This window comes from Nicotiana sylvestris, chromosome 9, assembly GCF_000393655.2.
Source record: "Nicotiana sylvestris chromosome 9, ASM39365v2, whole genome shotgun sequence".
Classification (NCBI taxonomy): Eukaryota; Viridiplantae; Streptophyta; class Magnoliopsida; order Solanales; family Solanaceae; genus Nicotiana; species Nicotiana sylvestris.
This window is the reverse complement of record NC_091065.1, coordinates 110075622-110083247: the sequence shown is the minus strand read 5'-3', so window position 1 is coordinate 110083247 and position 7626 is coordinate 110075622. Positions and strand designations below refer to the sequence as shown.

The following is a 7626-nucleotide window of genomic DNA, read 5'->3' as shown; positions in this document are numbered from 1 at the left end:
TGCTCAATCCTATTGTGGTGCAGGTACATTCGCCAGTTAAGGTTGACGTAACCGCATCGGTTCCATTTGAGGTAGAAGTAACACCACCTGCAGCCACACCTATTCCATTTGAGGTAGAAGTAGCCACACTTTTCATAGTGACAATAGCAACCACACCTCCTTTCAAGTCCAACGCCATACCTTGGGATTACATTATCGAAGCTACACGAAAGGGAAAAGCAAAGATGGAAGAATCTGGTGCCGCACAAGGGCTGACCAGAACTGGAAGGATCTATACACTCGAAAATTTGGGAGTTTCAAGTAAGGAGGCTGCTACTAAACAACTCGTCTTTGAAACTGGACCAAATGATCTTTGGAGGAAAGTACAGGAAAGAGAATACTTTGTCGCCGATCATTTAAACAAGACTCCCGCCCAGATATCCATCTTGTCGCTATTGCAAATTCTGAAGCGCATAGGGGTGCTCTGATGAAGGTGTTGAATAAACTTATGTGCCCAACAATATCACCAGTGGAGAGATGGACAACATGGTAAGGCAAGTACTGGAGAGTCACAAGATCACCTTCCACTAGGATGAACTACCACCTGAAGGATTAAGTCACAATAGGGCATTGCATATCACAGTACAGTTCGAGGACAAATTCATCGCCAGGGGCTTAATAGATGGGGGTTCAAGCCTCAATATTTGTCCATTGATTACTCTAAAAAGGTTGGGCAAAGATTTCCATGAGATACGAGCAGGGTGTATGAACATGAAAGCATTTGATGGATCTCAAAGGGCCACGATTGGAGATATTAACCTTTGTCTACAGATGGGACCAACTTGGTTTGATGTTGAGTTCCAGGTACTAGACATATCAGCTACATACAATCTACTATTGGGATGAACTTGGATACATGTCGCTGGGGCTGTGGCTTCCACACTATACCAGGCCGCGAAATTCGAATGGGACCATCAGAAGGTAATCATTCCCGGAGATGGAAGCAACCCCATTTACACCAGTCAAACTGTTCCGATTGTCGAGAATAGAATAAGGCTAGGTGGAGAGACTTATCACCACATTGAACATGTCAACTCAATTGAGAAGTACAAATGGTGGAGTAACAAAACAGAAAGCATATTGACATGGTCTAGGTATGAACCCGGCAAAAGGCTTGGGAAGAAACTCCAGGGCATTACCAAACCGATACAGTTGAAATGTCACGGCATAACTTTTGGGCTAGGATATACATACACCTAGCAAGAATATAATGATTGGTCAACACCATGGCGTGGTCCTTATTACCCTCTCAAGCAGCCAGTGCCACACCTGAGTCAGACTTTTCACTAGGCCGATACAATATGAGGATCTGCAGAGGAAGAAGCTTTGGCTGGGTTGAGAAATTTGTTTCTTAGAAGACGAGAATATGGATTGCAATGTGATAGTTGAGGAGGAGGAGAAAGAAGGACTCACCATTCGGACCGTGGAGAAGGGAAATATCGTCCAAAATTGGACTGCCACACCATCCCGGGCCCGCCAAGTTCCTGGGTAGCTTGGCAATTAGCTTGACCTGTTTTAATAGCCATTCTAGGCATTTAAGATATTTTCAATATTTTGAAGACGCATTTTGTTTCAAAATAATTGCTCGAGTCATCGAGCCTTACATGCTTTGGATATTTTCAAATTTAAGTCAATGCATTGCTATTTAGTATTCATTATTATCTTTCACGTTTTTCTTCTACAAAGTTATTATTATTTTTTATGATGAACCGATGACTGTGACATGTAATGAGACAACGCAATATAATGATAGTGACTCAGAAGAAGCAGATGAAATACCTGAGGAAGTTGTTAGAGAAGTTGAGAACTTTAAGAACAAGTCTACGTCCAATTTGGACGAAATCGAAGCAATCAATTTGGGAGATTCCAAAACCGTCAAAGAAACTTGCATAAGCATTCACTTATCACCGTCAGAGAAGGAAGAATACACTCGTTTCCGGAAAGAATATGAGGATATTTTTGCATGGTCTTATGATGACATGACCGGTCTAAGCATATCCATAGTGGCTCAAAAGTTTCCCACCAATCCAATGTGTTCACCGTGAAGCGGAAACTCAGAAAGTTCAAACCAGACATGAGCTTAAAGTTCAAGGAAGAAGACACTAAGTAGATCAAAGCCAAAGTCCTCAGGGTAGTTGAATACCCAACCTTGCTAGCCAACATCGTACTAGTTCCGAAGAAAAATGGGAAAGTCAGGGTGTTTGTTGACTCTCGAGATTTAAACAGTTTTCCATTTCCAAATATACACATCCTGATCAACAATTGCGCCAAGCATGAACTCCAATCCTTTGAAGATTTCTTTGTGGGTTATCACCAGATCTGGATGGACGAAGAAGACGCAGAGAAAAAAGCTTTCATTACACCGTGGGGAGTATACTGCTACAAAATATTGCCATTCGGTTTAAAGAATACTGGGGCTACCTATATGAGAGCCATGACGACCATCTTCCATGATATGATACACAAAGAAATAGAGGTGTATGTTGACGACGTCATAATCAAATCCAAGAGGCCGCAGATCATATAGCGGACTTGAGAAAGTTCTTTGATAGGCTAAGGGGATACAATATATAACTAAACCTCGCAAAATGTGTATTCAGGGTTCCCGCAGGAAAGCTGTTGGGATTCATTGTCAGCCGCCGAGGAATTGAGTTGGACCCGTCCAAAGTTAAGGCTATCCAAGAGTTACCACCACAAAGAGCAAAAAGGACGTGATAAGCTTCCTGGGACAGCTCAACTACATCAGTCGCTTCATAGCACAGTCCACAGTAATATGTGAACTCATCTTTAAAATGTTGAGAAAAGATGCTGAAACCAGTTGGACCGAGGATTGTCAGAACGGTTTTGACAAAATAAAGAATACCTGTCTACACCACCAGTCCTAGTCCTGCCAGAACCTGGAAAACCTTTGCTACTCTATCTGTCTGTATTAGATGGGGCTTTCGGATGTGTTTTGGGACAACATGACAAGATGGGAAGAAAGTAGCAAGCCATGTATTACTTGAGAAAGAAGTTTACACCTTACGAAGCTCGGTATTCTCTACTGGAACACACCTACTGTGCTTTGACATGGATAGCTCAGAAATTGAGGCATTACTTCTGTGCCTATACCACATATCTCATATCTAGGATGGACCATCTGAAGTACGTCTTTCAGAAGTCCATGCCAACCAGGAAGTTAGCCAAGTGACAAATATTATTAAGTGAGTTCAATATCATCTATATAACTCAAAAGGTAGCCAAAGGACTAGCATTGGCAGACCATCTTACTGAAAATCCTGTGGGAGGAGAATACAGACCACTAAATATGTATTTTTCTGATGAAGAAGTATCATTTGTAGGAGAGGACATTGCTGAAGCCTACGATGTATGGAGAATGTTCTCCGATGGGGCTGCAAACTTCAAAGGAGTGGGCATTGGAGCAGTTTTGGTATCAGAAACAAGCCAACATTACTCGGTATCCACAAAGCTTAGGTTTCTGTGCACCAAATATATGGCAGAATATGAGGCTTGCATCATGGGACTCAATTTGGCTATCGATATGAATATACAATAGTTACTGGAAATTGGCAAATCAGATCTTCTGGTACATCAGGTTCAAGGAAAATGGGCTACAAAAAACACCAATATACTACCATACTTGTATAATGTGCAAGAATTAATGAAGAGGTTCACAAAGATAGAATTCAAACATGTGCCCATAATTCAAAATGAATTTGCAGGCGCACTAGCTACCTTGTCATCAATGATACAACATCCAGATAAGAATTTTATCGATCCCATCCTGGTGAGGATCCATAATCAACCGGATTACTATGCTCATGTTGAAGAAGAAGCAGATGGATAACCTTGGTTCAATGACATCAAAGAATATTTGGCAAAAGGAGAATACTCGGAACATGCGAACCATACTCAGAAACGCACACTGCAGAGGCTGTCCAATCACTTCTTCCAAAGCAGAGGGACCCTGTATAGACGAACTCTTGATCTAGGGTTGTTAAGGTACGTTGACGTAAAGGAGGCTTCCAGATTGCTTGAGGAGGTACGTGCTGGAACTTGCGGACCATATGTGAATGGTTTTGTTCTAGCCAAAACGATACTTAGAGCTTGATATTTTTGTATGACCATGGAAACAGATTGCATCAAGTACGTCCAGAAATGCCACCAATGCCAGGTACATGTAGACATGATAAAGATACCGCCAAACAATCTCAATGCAACAAGCGTACCTTGGCCTTTTGCTTCCTGGGGAATGGATGTCATCGGTTCGATCGAGCCCACTATTTCAAACGAGCACCGGTTCATTTTATTGGCTACCAACTATTTCACAAAATGGATAGAGGCTGCATCTTACAAAGCTGTAACCAAGAAAGTCGTCGCAGATTTTGTCAAGGATCGTATTGTTTGTCGATTCAGGGTTCCGAAGTCCATTATCACTAATAATGCCGCCAATCGCAAAAGTGATCTGATGAAAGCTATGTGTGAAACCTTCAAAATCAAGCACAAAAACTCTATAACATACAAGCCTCAAATGAATGGAGTTGTGGAAGCCGCCAACAAGAACATCAAGAAGATAATGAGGAAGATGGTAGAAAATCACAAACAATGACACGAGAAGTTACCCTTTTCCCTATTGGGGTACCACACTATGGTCTGCATATCAACTAGGGAAACTCCCTATTTACTGGTTTATGGTACCGAAGCTATCATTTCGGCCGAAGTAGAAATTCCTTCTTTAAGGATCATACAATAAGCCGAACTCAGTGATGTAGAATGGATAAGGAGCCACTATGAGCAACTAGCCCTCATAGATGGAAAAAGAATGAATACAGTATGTCACTGTCAGCTTTATCAGAATAGCATGTCCATAGCTTTCAACAAAAGGGTCAGACCAAGACAATTCCCACCGGGGCAGCTGGTGCTGAAGCGGATCTTCCTGCATAAAGATGGATCCAAAGAGAAATTTTCACCCAACTGGCAAGGTCCTTACATAGTTCACCGGGTACTAACAGGAGGAACACTCATACTTGCAGAAATGGACGGAGAAGTTTGGCCAAAACCTATCAATTCAGATGCAGTCAAGAGATACTATGTTTAGATTGTTTACATTCATTCATCTGATGTAACTGAACTATGCTTGACTTGAATCCCATTTAAGAGGAGATACGTAGGCAGCCCCGTGGGTTTGATCAGATCTTAATAAAATCTTCATTTACCCAGAACTAGAAATTGGGGCAGAATTTTGAGGAGGACCGTAAAAATTTCGGAACAAGCCCAGCCAACTTTATCATATGCCAGATAGTCAGAAATCAGTTAAGTAACTAGGGCAGAATTTTGAGAAGGATTCTCAAAATTTCGGAGTTGATTCAACAAACTTCATTGCACGTAAAATGGGCGAAGGATCAAACTGGGGCAGAATTTTGAGGAGGACCCTCAAATTTCTAATGCAAGGAAGCCGCAATATCTCTAAAAGCGTTACAGTCATTAGTTCATCTAATTTACTTTGATATTATATACCACTATGTTTTCTAAAATAACTCTCTTTCATCAAATAAGTGCATATTTTTCGAAAACTTTATTTCTATGGTAGCCAGATGTTACCTAGGGCAACTTGAATAGGATCTCCATAGCAAAGCATAGCAAAACAAGCAGATAAGGGCACTAACCAACCCCCCAACAAAACTCACAATTTTTCTTTGGATGCAGGCACATTGAACATAAAAGGAGTATTCACAAATATACACATATAAATATCACTATCCTCATAACAATCAGGCCACCAGACACAAATATATCTCCAGCTAAAAAATATTCTACTCCTATTTGCTACTTGTTCACTGCATAAGGCTAAGCACTGCCTTCTCTTTGCATGAGACTAAGCCATGTCTCAAATCTTGCATGAGGCTAAGCCTTGCCTCCGCATTTGCATAAGGCTAAGCATTGCCTTCTCTTTGTATGAGACTAAGCCCTGTCTCAAATCTTGCATGAGGCTAAGCCCTGCCTCCACATTTGCATAAAGCTAAGCATTGCCTTCTCTTTGCATGAGATTAAGCCATGTCTCAAATCTTGCATGAGGCTAAGTCCTGCCTCCATATTTGCCTAAGGCTAAGCATTGCCTTCTCTTTGCATGAGGCTAAGCCCTACCTCCATATTTACATAAGGCTAAGCATACCCTTCTCTTTGCATGAGACTATGCCCGTCTCAATTCTTGCATGAGGCTAAGACCTGCCTCCATATTTGCATAAGGATAAGCATTGCCTTCACTTTGCATGAGGCTAAGCCCTTCCTCCATATTTGCATAAGGCTAAGCATTACCTTCTCTTTGCATGAGACTAAGCCCTGTCTCAACTCTTGCATGAGGCTAAGCCCTGCCTCTATATTTCCATGAGACTAAGCATTGTCTCCCTTTCTTCCATGAGGCTAAGCCATGCCTCTATATTTGCATAAGGCTAAGCACTGCCTTCTCTTTGCATGAGACTAAGCCTTGTCTCAAATCTCGCATGAGGCTAAGCCGTGCCTCCCTATTTGCATAAGGAAAAGCACTGTCTTCTCGTGAGACTAAGCATTGTCTCCCTCTGCATAAGTGTTGCTCCATTTTCAATTTGCATTATCTTCTTCTCTCGGGGCTAAGATCTTCCCCCAAACTCTACACGAGGCTAAGTATTGCCTTTTTTTAACCTTTGGTATCATGTCTCTACACTTCATGGGCTGAAGTATAGCTAACTTGTCCAAAGGTGCCATAGTCCGAAGGTATCATCCTCATAGCCTGCCATGTCATGGCCTGAGGATCTTTCAATACTATACATTATTATTCAAATGCGTCATGGTTTAGAGGCACCATTTTCATGGCCTGCGAATCTCTTATCTTATGATTCATGGCCTGGGACGTCATGGTCTAAGGACATCATCTTCACTGTACAAAGACAACCTTCATGGTCCAAAGAGAATTTGCATCATGTTTAAATTCTCACAATAATCTATATACTTGCATGCATTGTGTTTTAAGTTTTGCAGGTAATCCAGGAAGTAACCGTTCTTCAAACAGGAGCAACCTTCTCTCCGGTTTCCGCTCGTACCACTTATACTCTGCCATTTAACCAATTCCCATCAATTACCTGCCTTTACTCTGTTAGCGTTCAGATACCTATCCTATGATACGTCCGTTATGATTCAGGTTTGCCATCATAATTCCACATAAAGCCACCCGACACTATCCTTCCCAAAAGAACCTTTTCCGAAACATATTTCCATTCCTATAACAATTCCATCGATTTCATTCACCGTTGGGTCCAGAACTACACATGGCATGATTCCTGTAAAATTAGGGATATGTAGGCAGTTCAAAGACCAGGGTGCGACCTATATTTTTCGAAACACCCCATTCGGTCAAAATCGGTCATCATTTATTTACCCGACAACTCTTTCATCCTCCCCGGGTAAAGAGGGGCAGCTGTTGATACCCAATTTTTGCCTCATATATTTTTAAATGAATATATACTTTCAAAATGGTGCATGAACATCGACCAATATCTTTCCATAATTTTATGTGATTTTAAAAGGATTTTAATTAATTTATTCTGTCAATTT

At 41.4% G+C, this 7626-nt stretch overlaps 1 pseudogene; it reads left to right on the top strand.

The window, feature by feature from the left end:
• The first annotated feature begins 750 nt into the window (after positions 1-750).
• On the top strand, positions 751-5185 carry LOC138878044 (uncharacterized; annotated as a pseudogene).
• Positions 5186-7626: the final 2441 nt, after the last annotated feature.